The sequence below is a fragment of the Calliphora vicina genome, chromosome 2 (genome assembly GCF_958450345.1).
Source record: "Calliphora vicina chromosome 2, idCalVici1.1, whole genome shotgun sequence".
Lineage (NCBI taxonomy): Eukaryota > Metazoa > Arthropoda > Insecta > Diptera > Calliphoridae > Calliphora > Calliphora vicina.
The window spans coordinates 123,278,559-123,293,197 of NC_088781.1; the positions used below are offsets into that span (position 1 = coordinate 123,278,559).

The following is a 14,639-nucleotide window of genomic DNA, read 5'->3' on the forward strand; positions in this document are numbered from 1 at the left end:
TATGTTAAGATGTTTCATGCTACATAAATAACACATTTTTTAACTGTACATTGGTATACTTTCATTTTAATATCAAAATATATGCTGACGAAGTAGCGGGTAATATGCTAGTATTTTATACAAAAAAAATAAGGAAATATTGAGGAAATCACATTTTATTTTGCATACTCTTCAGCAATGAACATTAAATAAAGCTCATCAGCCCAATTATAAATAAAAAATTCCGCGGGAGTTTGTTCCCCGGGAATTTTTTCCCATTGAATTTGAATAGGAAAAATGGAAAAAGGGAAAAAAACTCCCGCGGAATTTTTATTCATAATTGGGCTGTATATGTTCCTGACCGAGTGGGAATCTACAAGTGGGGGTTTATGGTACTTTTTGAATTTTCTATAACAAAGTACCTGGAAAAATTAAATAGAAATCAGATGGAATAGGACTATTAAATATTTTGAAAATTATGTACAAACGTTATTTGCTAATCAAATAATTTGGTATGTTAAGATGTTTCATGCTACATAAATAACACATTTTTTAATTGTACATTGGTATACTTTCATTTTAATATCAAAATATATGCTGACGAAGTAGCGGGTAATATGCTAGTATTTTATACAAAAAAAATAAGGAAATATTGAGGAAATCACATTTATTTATTTACTTATTCAAGATATTTGTAACAAGAAGAATATATTAAAAACCGAAACATCATTTCTCCCATTACTATGTATAATCAAATTCAAATACCTTAAATTTTTAACGGTTTTTCACAAAACCGACACACTGTCTAAATATCGTTCCACTTTCTTTTATTCTTACCCTTAACACCCTGTTATTATTAACAATACGGCATCACTGTAAACTTTCATAAAATACAACCCTGTTGTGGGACAGCAAAAGAGAAAATCAAAGAATAAATTAATAAAAGAAAACGTCGACGCGTCGATAAAGAAAAACAAATTTGTGTTCCTTTATTTTTTAAATGATTTTATGAAGAAAACCTGAAATCGTAAATCGCACTTTGCCATTTTTACAATCAAAAATCGACAAAATGCCGTTAAATCTGGCAAATAGTCTGGCAACAGTGTGTCGTTGCAGTTTTCTGTCATTGTGCTTTGCTCCCCTGTCCGTTAAATCTGGCAAATAGTCTGGCAACAGTGTGTCGTTGTAGTTTTCCGTCTTGTGCTTTGCTCCCCTGTTCATACAGAGTTGTATTTTGTATATGTTTTCGCCACTTTCCACGACTGGAAACGATTGGAATGGCAGAGCAGAGAAATCATGTTTGTCAGTCAGACCTTTCAAACATCCCCATCTAATTTACATGGCGTGTTTGACAGTCATGGTGAAGCAGGGAAAAGTCAAACTGTCAGTCAGGTAAGGTTTACATGTGTTTGTGTGAGGTGACTGTTTGAAGAGGTTTTCTGTCGCAGAATTTGTTTTTTGTGGAAATCAAACACAGCAGAATTAATTTTATTTTGGTTTCGCCATTTTTTTGGAATGTTTCAAATGAATTATTATTTTCGATAAAATTTGTTGTTAAAAAAGAGGGAAGAAGTGAGAATTTTAAAGTGCGTTGTTAATGTTGTGGGATTAATGTTTTATGAATACAAAAATAACAAAGAAGAAGAATACAATAATATGTATTCTTTATAATAAAATATATCAATAAAAAAGAAAACGTCGACACGTCGATAAAGAAAAAAAATTGTGTTGCTTTATTTTCTACCAATATTTAAGCTTTCAAGTGCATTTTATTTATTAAAAATACCTAAAACAAATGCAGTAAAGTGCAATATCAACAAGGTCTATGAAATATTCATTAAATAAATGAATTTAATAAAGAAATTAATAATTTTCCAAATGCCACCATATTAAAACGAGACGCATTTTTTGGGTTGCATGAATTTTTTTCTCTTTCTGAATACACTGTGTAAATGTGTGTGTCGTTTAACGGTGTGGTAGTGTAGATGAATTAAAAACCCGTATTGTGTGTGAGTGTAACAATAATAGATGTGTATAGTTTATTATTATTGTTGTAAAACACTAGAGTTTCAAGTGGTGCAAATGGATATGAAGAAGTAAATAGTGGAAAAAAGTGAACGCAGCGATTAAAATAAATACATACAAATATATAAATAATAAAGAAAAAAAACTACGAAAATATGTAACAAATACAAGAAACGAAGAAAAAAATGTAGAGAAATTCCTTTGATTACAACAAAAAATATAAAAAATGGAAAATATCAAAGAAAATAATAAACAAAAATAAAAGATTACTCTTTTAATCGTTACAATATATAGAAAAAATGTGAATTATTGAAATTAAAATATAAAAACAAGTGAGTAATTTTAATTTATTTGTATTAACATTGGTCTTTTATTAAATAAAAACTAAGCCCCCGCATAACGCCCTAGTTTCTTCGATTGACTTTTTTTTATTATAAAGTCTAGTAGTAAGCAAAAAACGCCCACCTTTAATTTAGCTTTACAGTGTTTTTTACTGCTATTTGTTAGTGTTTTTAACAACAAATTCCCACAATTGTTGTTAAAATATGGTTGCATTTAGTAAATTGTATTGTTAACATTTAATGGTACTAAAAAGCAACAAAAAAACTTCTTAGTGATGTGTTTTTTACCTTTTATGTATTTTTGTTTTTAGTGATGTTACCTGATGTTTTTGTAAAGGTATGATTGTTATCGATAACTCTACGCTGCGGGGTATTTTCTTTTTTTTACCGCATATTTGTAAAAACGGGAAAAAATCAAACAAGTGTTAACATTTACAAGGGCTCTCTTTCTATCTCTAGTGCTCTCACTCAATAGTGACATTAAGTATCTCTCTCTCTTGATGTAATGGAAAAGAAGAATGAAAAAAACAAAGGAAATAGACAAACATGCATGAAAAACTATCATCAAGTCTGTAGTTTTTTTGTTGTATTCGTGATAAATTGCATAAATTAAAATAAATTAATTTTGGTTAAAGATTTCAATATGTTTGAAGTAGATTGTAGTTAGAATGAATAAATAGAATGTAATTGAAATGTGTGCGTTGAAACAATTAGAAGAAGCAGGCTTGCCAGTATTGGGGATTTTGGGGGCAGACAATTTCGTTGGGGACCGGGGACATATTCAAATATTTCGGGGATTTTATGGGGATAAATTATTTTGGATAGGTTTGTTTTTACTATGGGTAATAGACTTGCCACATTTTGAAATACATATATAAATTAAACATTTATGATCGATAAAGTCCAATATCGGGAGGACATTTGTACGGGGGCTAGGTAAAATAATGGACTGATTTGAGCAAGTTTCAATAGGCTTCGTTCTTGGGCTGAAACAAATGTATGTTCCAAAGTTTTACATGGACAGCAACCAGTCTGACGGACGAATATTGTTTAATCGACTCAAAAAGTGATTCGGAGTTGATCGGTATATTTTATTATTAATGTTGGACTAATATTTTTGGGCGTTACAAACATCAGCACAAGTACATTATGGTACCGTGAAATAACTCCCAAATGAAATAACACCTCACGAAAAAATGAAATAACACCCAACAAATTTTTCATACAACTTAGGACTTATTTCATTATGAAACAACTCCTAACGCATAGGGAGTTATTTTATAATTTTTTGTTGGATTTATTTCATAATGCAATAACTCCCAATGAAATTTTTGTTGCGTTTTATTTAATTTTATTTTGGGAATTAGGAGTTATTTCACTGTATTGGGAGTTATTTAATTTTTGTTGGGTTATACTTTGCAAAAGCAGAACCCATAAATATCAAAAAATGGCATCACTCAGAAAAGTTTTTTGCCTTTGGCCGGGCGCTAAGGTTTTCTCCTCTGGGTTGTATCAAAAACTGGTTTCGCTCAGAAAACTTTTTTGCATTGCCGGCCTTAGGCCGGGCGCAAAGGTTTTCTCCTCTGTGGTGTATCAAAAACCGGCTTCGCTCAGAAAAGATTCTTTTTACATCGTCGGCCTTTGTCAGGTTGCAACGATTTGTTAATCTGATGCGAAATGAAAATCGGCTTTCTGAAATATTATAAAACCTTTCTGCAATGAAAGAAATCTTTTTTGAGCGAAGCCAGATTTTGATACACCCCGGAGGAGAAAACCTTAGCGCACGGCCGAAGGCCGGCAATGCAAAACAAATTTTCAGAGCAAAACCAGTTTTTGATACACCCCAGAGAAGAAAACCGGCAATGCAAAACAAATTTTCTGAGTTAAGCCAGTTTTTGACACATGAATATGCCACAATAGGCCCGCAATGCAAAAAATGTTTGGTAAGCGAAGAATAATTTCACATTTGTAGTTCCTTTTTTTAGATTATATAAATAAATTTCTTCGGATTGGGAATTATTTCATTTCTATTGGGATTTATTTCATTGGGAGTTATTTCGCTTTTTTGGGACTAATATTTTTAAAATTATGAAACCGCCGATTATTGGGAGTAATTTCATTTTACCCTTTGGTAGTTATTTCATTTTTCAAGTTTGGGAATTATTTCATTTTTGATGGGAATTATTTCACTGGGAGTTATTTCATTGGGAGTTATTTCATTTGGGAGCTATTTCACGGTACCGTGCATTATACCCTCCCTACTGGTGGTGGTGGTGTAGGGTATAAATTAGCAATATTTTCAATTTAATAATCTTTATTTTCAAGATAATTCTATTATCGCTTGTTCTCTATATGAATATTTCGGAATTGCCAACATATACAGTAGCCCAAGAAAGTCTACATACAGGAAAAATTATTATGTTACTTTAATTTAAAGCAGTTTTTTTAGTTTTTTTTTTATGAGATAGGTATATAATAATAAATGTCTTATGTCGATTTTAGCAAAAAAAAATTCAAATAACGCCCAAAAGTTCACAGTTATTAGAGTTATTGATTCTGAGTAAAATAACGAAAAATTTATTCTCGGTCACGCCTACTTTTTGGTGGGCGGGACTATTAAGTTTCATAATATTTTGAACATTAAAGCCAAAAAAACCAAAAAAAAATGTTCGTTATTTGACTCAGAATCAAAAAATTTAATGACGGTGAAATTTTGGAAGTGATAGGAAATGTTGATAAACCCGACTTAAGTGATTTTGTTTTAATTTTTTTAGTGTGAATTTTATTATTGCGTTGGTCCAATTTATTGGATTAAAGAAAATATGGATAAGAACTTGGTTGTAAATATTTTGGAGAATGTTATAAAGCCACATGCAGAATTGAATATGCCCTTAAAATGGATCTTCCAGCAAGAAAATGACCCAAACCACACATCAGATCTTGCCAAAAAATGGTTTTTATATAAGAAAATTCATGTTATGGAATGGCCGTCTCAATAACCAGACTTAAATCCTATGGAAAATAGTAAAAGACAAACTCGGACCTGAAAAATTGAAAAACAAGGAAGAACTTTGGCAGAAAATTCAGGAAATATGGTATGCAATTTCCCGATCTACATCCGAAAGTTTGTTAAATTCAATCCCCAAAAGATTTGATGCTGTTATTAGAAATAATTGATATGCAACAAAATATTAAGAAAACAACGAATTCTTATGATGATTTTTTATTTTTAATCATTTTAAGACTGATTGATTCTATTTGAATGTCGCATATTTTATTTAGTCTTTTAGATTTGACATCGTTTTTAACATAAGAATGTGTTATTTTTTTATTTTGTTTTTTTCTATTTATTGTTTACGTTATGAGCAGTAATATATAATGAACAAATTTTAAATTTTGAAATCAAATTTTGTAGTTTTACCGCTTTAATCGAATTCATATGTAGTGATTCAATTGTATTGTCTGTCACTGTATATTTCACTACTCTTAACTTACAAATACAGCTTTCAACGAAAGAAATTTAATTTGAATTCCTGTATGTAGATTTTATTTGACTGCTGTACCTACTTGGACTTTTAAAATTAAAAACATTAAATTTAAATATTTAAATATACAGTATTGGCCATAAGTAAAGCACCCCCTCAATGGATTTTTTCAAACCATAATTTTTTTTTTTTGATAAAAACATATTTTTTGGGATGTATTTTATATATATTTTATTAACTAATATTGTTAATGTTCATTTAGTAAAAGATAATTTTATTAAAAATTAATTTAAAATGAAAAATCATATAAAAACTCAAAACGCAACGGACAAAACAAAAGCACCCTCTTATAAGATGTTTGAAAATTTGACTCGGTACTGCATATTTGCAATGTGAGTTATCGGGAATCACAATGAATGGACTTAAAAATTCCAAAAGATAAAAATAAAGGAAGACGTAGTGTGCAAAATTTAAGTTTTATACAGTTTATTGTCAAAAAAACAATGACAAGGAACAAGTACTCCAGTAAATTTAAAATTAAAGTTATTGAAGACTGGAAGACGGGCTTATCACTACATGAATTTAGTAAAAAATATTCAATTAACAGATCATTTATTTCCAGGCTCGTTTCAAAATTTTTTAAGACTGTTCGAAAATTTCCGGTGCATTCTGGAGGTCGTTCGCGAAAAAAACACGATATTATGATTCCTTGATCAAAAGAGCAATACAAAAAGATTCTACAGCATCAGCTATTCAAGTACGAACAAGTTTAAGATTATGCGTTAGCGAAAGAACAATCCGTAGAAGAGTAGTAAGTAGAAGCCCGATTATTCAGCTGACGACCAGCAAAAAAAAACATTTCTATCAGCTAAGAACAAGAAAGCTAGACTGAAATATAAGATTCAAGTTCTTCATTGGCCTGGTCAATCTCCCGATCTCAATCCTATTGAGAACTTGTAGCACATTGTTAATATGAAAATAAATCGTGAAAATTGTTGAAATAAGGATTGGAAATTTTCACGATTTATTTCATGCCGTTAAAATAGCCTGGGAAGGAATATCGAAAAACTCCATAAAAACATATTATCTTCTATGTCAAGAGATGTTCTTGTGCCATCCAAAACAAAGGATTTGCAACAAAAAATTAAGGGGTGCTTTAGTTTTGTCCGTTTCATTTTCTAACTTAAAATATTTTTTGATTTTAAGTTACCTCTTATAGAAAGGTTAACTTTGAAAGTATTTGTTTATCAATACTAAACATATTAACAAATGAAAATAATACATAATAGATATTTAAAACTTTGATTTTATACAAAAAAATAACAAAAAATCCATTGAGGGGTGCTTTAGTTATGGCCAATACTGTATAAATTAAATAAACATTGTTATTAATGTTATATAAAACACTAAAGATATTTTGATAGTATCAAATGAGTCTCGGATGTATCAAGGAACTATTGAACATAGCAGCAACATTATACCGGTATTGATTTTCAATTGATACCGGTATGATAAAGGTGTTGATACCGTTATGACAACGGTATTAGGGGAAACGGTATTTGAATATTTGCCAACCTTGGTTTTTACTATCGGTAACAGCAATAATTTACCAATAGTTAGGTGAACTTTATTTCATGTTCTTTGAATAGAAAATTGAGATGTTTAAAATGTACGTATCATAACATATAATATGATGATACAATCTTTAAATCCAAATCAATATCTCCAAAAAGATTTCTAGTTGTCGAATTTTGTGTGCAGATCAAAACAAATTTAAATTGTAAAGTTGAATTGAATTTACAATTGGTTATTCTCAACACGGTTTATGCTAAATTTTTGGTATATGGGAGATATGACTGATCGTCATAAATAAGGTCATGACATGAATTCTGTATATATGAAACTGATTTGTGTTGAATTTTATTTGGCCACCGACATTTTTATTCGATTTATGATCTTTAAAGCGATTTTCGGAAGTTGTCCTTTTATTGGCTCTATGACCAAATAAGAAACGATCGTCACAAAATGAAGTGGCACGATTTGTGTATATATGAAACTTATTTATGTTGAATTTTATTAAGATACTAACATATTTCAGAGATTTATGCTTATGTAAATTATGGATAGATTGGTACTAAATTTGTCATTGTGAGTTGAAACTTATTTGTGCTGAATTTAGTGTCTATAACTATATTCAGATAGGGCAGTTGTATGTGGGCTATGAGAAATAATGGACCGATTATAATCAAATTCAATGGGCTTCGTCTTTGCAATAAAAGAGTTTGTGTCAAAACATTGTAGAATTATTTTTTAATCAACTCAGTAAGTGATCCTGATTTTTGATCGTTGGAAACTAATCCAATATACCCTCCAAAAAACGTTTTTGAATGGTTTTTTGGATAATCAATTATTTTATTTTTCAACATTGTCTCTTTTGAGCTCTATGCACTTTATCCAACGTTTTACCAATTTTTGTATCCTTTGTCGAGACCATAGCAATTTAAATTTTTTTGTGAGATGATTTCATTGTTGGACTCTAATTCGTGAATTATTACCATGGCAACTGCACTGTACCTTTTTGAGCACCCGATTGTGAGCAATAGCGGCAGCCATCTTGCGGAAAGCTTTCTCATACCCAAGTGATCATTAAAAATTGAATGCACTTAGCGATGTGAGATGCCTGTGGCTTCCACAATCTCTCACACTTTCAATCTACGATCGGCCAACACCATATCGTGATTTTTTCACTTTCGGGTGTTTCCGTTCTTGTACAGCCACAACGAAATTCAGTAAACACTTTTTACCATTTAAATTGATGGTGCAGACTTTCCATAGTATTTATCAATCTTGGCCTTGGTTTAAGTGATGGTTTTCTAAATAAAAAAGCCTTTAATACGTCCATTTTGAAGTAAACCTATTATTCTTAAGTTTTCTAACAGTTCCAATTACGACACGCTGAAAGATTAGTTTAAATCAGTGGTCGGTGTGGTCTTTATGTTTTTGATGCAAAACCTCAAATTTATTACACTCTTGATAGTTTTAAGATGTATACAGTCAGGCGGCACTTAAGGCTTTGATATGTCATTTAATTCATTCTAGCTTAGTGGAAAATAGCAGAAGAGCTCTTGAAGATTTTTTGGTATACTACAAAATCAGATTGTTTTGGGTACCAGGGCACTGTAACATACAGGGAAATGAGGTAACAGATGAAATGGCCAGACATGGCTCAGATCTAGACCATTGTACTAGGGAACGGGGAGTAAGACTACTATAGGCTATATGGATGCTAAGGCTACCAAAACACTAATTGGGTTGGATAGGTGTAGTCTCAGAATTATTGTAGCAGTGATAACCAGCCACTGCTGAATTTGGCGCCTCCATAGGCAATTGGGATAATAGCACACTTTATTTTTGTAGAGTGTGTATGACTACAGAGTCATAGATTTAAATGGCTAGTTAACAGATTTCTAGATGAACTTGGGAGTGTTGCTGGCTGTAGATTGAGTAACTTACTATGGTTTATCAGGGAAATAGGCTGGCTATTTTATTGATACTAGGATCGCCCCGTTGCCGAGATTCGTCCACTTTTAAAACGCTTTTTACCACTTTTATGAATTTTGAAACAATTTTTATATTGTGCATATCTAGAGAAAATAACCTTTTAAACTACATATGTTTCATCAATATTGGTGGACAATAACATACTTGAAAGTGTACCACAAAAAAGTGTAGCCTATTTATATATAAGATGCTACAGTGAATTCAAATCCGTAACCACTTTTTCCTCTTTTTGCAAATTTGAATTTTTCTTTTTGTTTCTTCTTTTGATATACAGTGGTGGTCAAAACATTTGCAACTAGCAACAGTATTTTACAAAAGTTGTTTAAACTACTTTTAAAGGTAAACAAAAATATTCATTTGCTGATAATATTTTTTTATTAATGCTTTAAAAATGAGAATATGAAATTTAATTCAGAATTTTTTGCATTGAAAAGAAAAAAAATTAAAAAAACTACGTATGGGTTGATATTTCAATGGCCAAAACATATGCAACTAATTGCTTCTAAAACATTTATGTCTATAAAACTTAATATTTGGTGGCAAATCCCATATTTTCAATGACGGCCTTACATCGGCAAGGCAGTGAAGATATCATATTGGGAATACAATTTGCAGGAATAGCGTTCCAAGCATCTACCAATTCTTCAAACATAATATCTGAATTTGTGCAATTTTCGGGGTCGATTCTTTGATTAACAATTTCCCAAAAGTTCTCAATGGGATTTAAATCCGGGAATTGTGATGGCCATTCCATTACTGAAACTCTTTCTTGGGCTAACCTCGATTTAACAACATGTGAAGAGTGCTTGGGGTCGTTATCGTACTGAATAACTCATGGAAGAGGCATATTATCCTCAGAATTTGGAAGCATTACCCTTTCCAAGATGTGTCTATAGATAAATCCATCCATTATTTCATTAATTCCGAGCGATGGGCCAACTCCAGCAGCTGAAAAACAACTCCCATACCATTACGTTGCATCCTGCATGTTTCACTGTCACTGCAATTTCGTTTTTATTGTGACTACTTTTTTTGTAAAAACAAATATTCATTTGAAATGTTAATTTTGTTTATTAAAATACTCTCCCTGAAGATCAATACAATTTTCCAATTCCGATTAACTGTTGTTTATACATAGTTCGGAAATCATCTGTCAAACAGTATTTGCTATTACGTGCTGTGTTGACCTTTCCATCAAATAATCAGTTTTCTTAATAAACATGTGATCATTTGTCAGTTTTATCACGTCTTGCTAAAACCCTACAGTCCATCACAAATTGTTGCTGGTCTCTAATTTCATATTTACTTTATTTTTTAGCATTTTGTGAATATAATTTTGTTTGTTTATATTTGTAATTATACATTTTCCAATAACACTTAAACATGTGCAAAATGTTTTTTCATTTCTGATACATTATTTGCAATGTTTTAGCTCAATCGAGATAATTATATTTACATGCTCTATTGCAAGAAATATTTGCATATTTTAAAGATTTTTTTGTTGTTTAAATACTGCTTTATAACTTGAGATAAGTAATTAAAAACAATTATAGTAATTTAAACAAAAGAGACCCATATAAAAATACAAGTTTATTAGTTGCAATTTTAAACAAACAAGTTATTTAATTTAGCAAAATATCAAATTAATGTGTTTTAATGTTCGAATACAAAACAAATTTAATTTTCTAACCAGTTTTATTTTTGGCAACTTTAATTTAGAAGATAAAGTTGTTATTTCCTTAAATCTTTAAATAAATAAACATAATGAAATAAAACCACTTCTAATATTTTAAACAAATATGTCTTGTTAATTCCTGACAGCTGTTATTTGTTATTATTACTCTCTGTTGCACTTAGTATGGACTGCTAAGTTAAATTATCTTTTAAGTAAAGTCATATTTGCCATATTGTCTATAACTATGTAGGTACATATGAATGAATGAATGAAAATGAGTCCTACTAGGTTGTATCCTCTATGTGACATTTGTTAAGATTTTGTGATTAATTTCATTTCCAAGTACCTTTTAAGCACATTGTTAAGTCTGTTGATAAGTGTTAATGTTAACGACCCAGCTATTAACAAGGGATAGTTGTTATTAGGGATACAATTTTCAATATAATATTCTTTGTGTCTGCTTAAATTTTTGTGTGTTTTTTTTGAATACATGTATGAGCGAGTAAGTGCATGTGTTTTTACGTAGTTTCCCGCAGGTAGGGTAGTTTTTATATGAATGACATTCATTGTAGACAGACTAATTGTGAGAATTTTAGTTTTGCAATTTTGCTTATTTTTGGTGAATTTAGTATTATCTGTGTTTGCTCTAAGAGATAACCGAAAATTTTGTGTATTATATAGAGTGGTCAATGTTATTTTTATTTATTTAAATTTATTTTTTAAATGTAAATATGTGGTATTTTTTTCTTTGAAATCTGAGTTTCATAAGTGTTTTAGTTTGAATTGTCTTTATATGGTAATTTTTTATTAGTTTAAAAAATGCAATTTGTGCAAATTACAAAAATGTTATTAAGCAAATTATTATATTTCTTTTTTAAAGCTTGAAAAAAATAACTTATTTAAATAAGTGTGTAGTTTCAAAAATAAAATCTTTACTCTCACTCACTACAAAGCATTGATATTGATTCATATATCTTTTACTTTAAAACTGATTCATAAAATTGTTTTAGATCTAAAACTTAAAGTTATCAAATTAATACAATCAAAATAATTGGTGGTGAGAGATTTAAAATTAAAATAAAAATAATACAAACATATAATATATATATATACGATCCCTTAAATATAAATTTGGAGACGAACATCAAATGACACACAAGTGAAATGTAAACAGAGAAATTGTCAGGACCCTTCGTCTGCAAAATTCCTCAAAATGCAAGAAAATTAATATAATTTTTAGACTCAGAAAATTATAAAATTGTTGTTTAAACATTTGTTGTTACAAGCATTACAATACATTTTGACAAATTGGGTGTATAAAATTTTGAAACATTTGTACAATATAAATTTATTCAAAGTATTGGCCATTGTTTTATATGACCTTTTCCCCTCATTCTGGTAACATATGGATTCCAAGCCAAAAGAACTACTCATCTTTTGTGGCCAACAACGAATCAAGCCAATATTGGATACTCTGTTTCAAAGTGAAGCGTATCCCAGAGAGGGGGTACGGCATCGATCGAAACTAATAGTAGTCGGACGGGGCAAAGTCTGGCGAAATCCTCACCCGCCTTATAATTCCAACCACTTCATTCTAAATACATTTTAACCGGTATTGCAACATGTTGCCGCATATTCTGGGCTTTTTGTCGATCAATCTGGGCAGATTTTAGCAGCTCATTATATATAGGACCATTTTGCTAGCAAAAAATACAGAACATTACCTTAGCGTTTGTTGTCTGGGCTTCATTTACTCTTCGGATCAATTTTTCATCGCAAGTAATGATTCGGTGCATAAATGATTTTTTTTTTATAGCGTTCAAATTGCATTTCAGACATAAAAAATCGTATTTCAAGGTCTCTCGGCTTCAATTCGTATGGTACCAATTTCCCTGATTTTGGTTGAATCCTGAAATAGCTGATTGAGTAGCTTCCAACATGAAGCTCATGTTGAGTTTGACAACAATCTTCATGGAGTAATGCCTCCTATTCAAGGTCTTCAAATTTTTTTGGCTGGCTAGGGTTCCGTAGTTATTTTAAGGCTGTCTGAGACAATTTCTAAGCATGCATTTAGAAAGCTTTAATATTACTCCATTATGTATTACTCAACTGTAACTCGTTCCCAAAACACTCGGCACTGTCGAAATTTGAATGCGATGAACAAGGATTAGTTCTCTTAATTAAGCTGCCCAATATGGACCACATTCCTCAGTCACAATAAATGATGAGGTTTACAAACGTCTCAGAACAATGCACTCCGTATTGCAACCGGATTTGTCAAGATGATGAATACATATGGATCAGCTGTGCCTAGTCGACCAAACCATCAGACTCTGATGCAAGATTTCCTTCCCCGACGTATCCGGATGAACGACGTTTTCGAAGGTAGATTAAATTTTCGTCCTGATAGTGAAGATTGTTATGTACTGAAGATTTCATAAATGATGATTGCAAATTGCACTCCAACTCAATTCCTGATAAAAGCTTACATAGCGTTTGTAAGAGAAGTTCTTCATTGAATTTTATTTTTAACTAGTTGATCGCCCCGGCTTCGCCCGGTAGCATTTACTAATGTTAGTTCTTCAAGTTTCTCCAACCCACGCACACCACCCTGTTCTTATTTATTTGCAAATAAAATATCTAAATTTGTACTGCATACTTTAGGGAGCTTTTTTTAATTACAGTTAACTGGACTCACAAAAAAGAGAATTTCCGAGTTTTACCCGGAATTTTTTTTCTTTACAAACCATCTCCTGAAAATTTCGAATCGAATAAAAAAAAATCAGCCAAATCGCCCCAGCGGTTCTCACGTGATGACATTACATACATGGACCATTTAATTTTTATATATATACACATCTGCTCAAAATAATAGATACACCAAAATTTATTTTTTAAAAACGAAAAAAAATAATGGTATATTGTAAAATTATAAAAAAAATTCAGTCGATTTTTATTTATAGTTAAAAGGAGAGTAAAAAACAAAAACAAAATATTTCATAATTAATAATAAATATTATAAAGTAAATTAAATTTCTTAAATTTCGAAAAATTTGGTGCTCATAATAATAGATACATTTTTAAAAATTCTTATTAAACAACAAAAGCTAATAAATTTTATCTTAAAAAAATTAGTTTATTATTAAAGTAAAGCTAGTATCCAGTATATCCACCTTTATTTTGTAAAACTTTCTCCACTCTTCTGGGCATACTGGATATCAAGTTCTGACACTTCTCCAATGGAATCTCGTACCATATTTTTTACGTTTTCTCCCATAAATCGTCTTTATTTTTGAAAACTTCCTTCGAAAGCCTTATCTTTAATTCACTCCACAAGTTTTCTATTGGGTTTAAATCAGGGGATTGGCTGGGCCAGCTTAAAACAGGTACGTTATTCTAAAAGAACCAGTTTTTAACTAATCTTGAACTATGTTTTGGGTCGTTGTCCTGCTGGAATGTCCATATTAATGGCATATTTTCCGATGCATATGGAAGCATTACGTTTTCCAATATGTCTCTATACCCACTAGCATTCATGGTATCTTCTATTCGGAATATCGGACTAACACCATT

The 14,639-nt window shown here is 30.7% G+C and overlaps 1 protein-coding gene across 5 annotated transcripts in view; it reads left to right on the forward strand.

The window, feature by feature from the left end:
• The first annotated feature begins 1,285 nt into the window (after positions 1 to 1,285).
• The window catches only part of PDZ-GEF (PDZ domain-containing guanine nucleotide exchange factor), a 39,272-nt gene continuing 25,918 nt past the window's right edge, over positions 1,286 to 14,639 (forward strand). For 3 of the 5 annotated variants that reach the window (XR_010575964.1, XM_065500939.1, XM_065500940.1), the window contains exon 1: positions 1,497 to 2,336. The gene's annotated coding sequence lies outside the window, so the exon portion shown is untranslated. Of the gene's footprint in view, positions 1,372 to 1,493; positions 2,337 to 14,639 lie in introns of those variants that run through there. The other 2 variants (XM_065500938.1, XM_065500937.1) reach the window with 2 other exon arrangements.